Genomic DNA, 459 nt, shown 5'->3' with positions numbered 1-459 from the left:
GAGGGTGGTGGTGGATGGGTCATATTCGACCTGGGGGGATCCCCGGCCCCTCCTTGCCGCCCTTTGTGCTGCTGCCGCTCCCGGCCCGTGCCAGTGTCGGTGTCCTGGCCCCGGGCAGCCGCGGGCTGCTGTCTGCCAGGCGGATCGTGCCCTCCAGACCGGCCCGGTCCTCCCAGTCCCGCCGGCTGCGGGCGGGGGCGTCTCCCACCTGCGGGGGGCAGGCACACGCGCGCGCACACACACGCATACACACACACACACGCGCGCGCGCGCGCACGGAGACACGCCGATGCGCGCACACGCTGCGAGCAAGGACAACCCCAAAAAAGGGACTCACTCACTCACTGCCTGGATGACTCAACGCAACTAACACCGTCTCTTTCCTCTCTCGGGGGCGAGTCCCTCCCGCCGCCGCCGGCAGAGGAGGGAGAGACGGAAAGTGCCACATCGGGGCCGCCG

The 459-nt window shown here is 70.4% G+C and overlaps 1 protein-coding gene and 1 long non-coding RNA gene across 2 annotated transcripts in view; one reads left to right on the top strand and one right to left on the bottom strand.

Moving 5' to 3' along the window:
- The window catches only part of LOC109301881, an 8,437-nt gene extending 7,984 nt beyond the window's left edge, over nt 1-453 (bottom strand). Inside the window, exon 1 of the long non-coding RNA XR_002098654.1 lies at nt 342-453. This is a non-coding gene — a long non-coding RNA (uncharacterized LOC109301881). The remainder of the gene's footprint in view (nt 1-341) is intronic.
- The window catches only part of SATB2 (SATB homeobox 2), a 197,697-nt gene that overhangs the window by 905 nt on the left and 196,333 nt on the right, over nt 1-459 (top strand). The gene's annotated exons all lie outside the window — the stretch shown is intronic.

This window comes from Gavialis gangeticus, unplaced genomic scaffold (genome assembly GCF_001723915.1).
Source record: "Gavialis gangeticus isolate Ggan-Ray unplaced genomic scaffold, GavGan_comp1, whole genome shotgun sequence".
NCBI lineage: Eukaryota > Metazoa > Chordata > Crocodylia > Gavialidae > Gavialis > Gavialis gangeticus.
The sequence above is the reverse complement of the archived record's forward strand: the minus strand, read 5'-3'. Positions and strand labels throughout refer to the sequence as shown.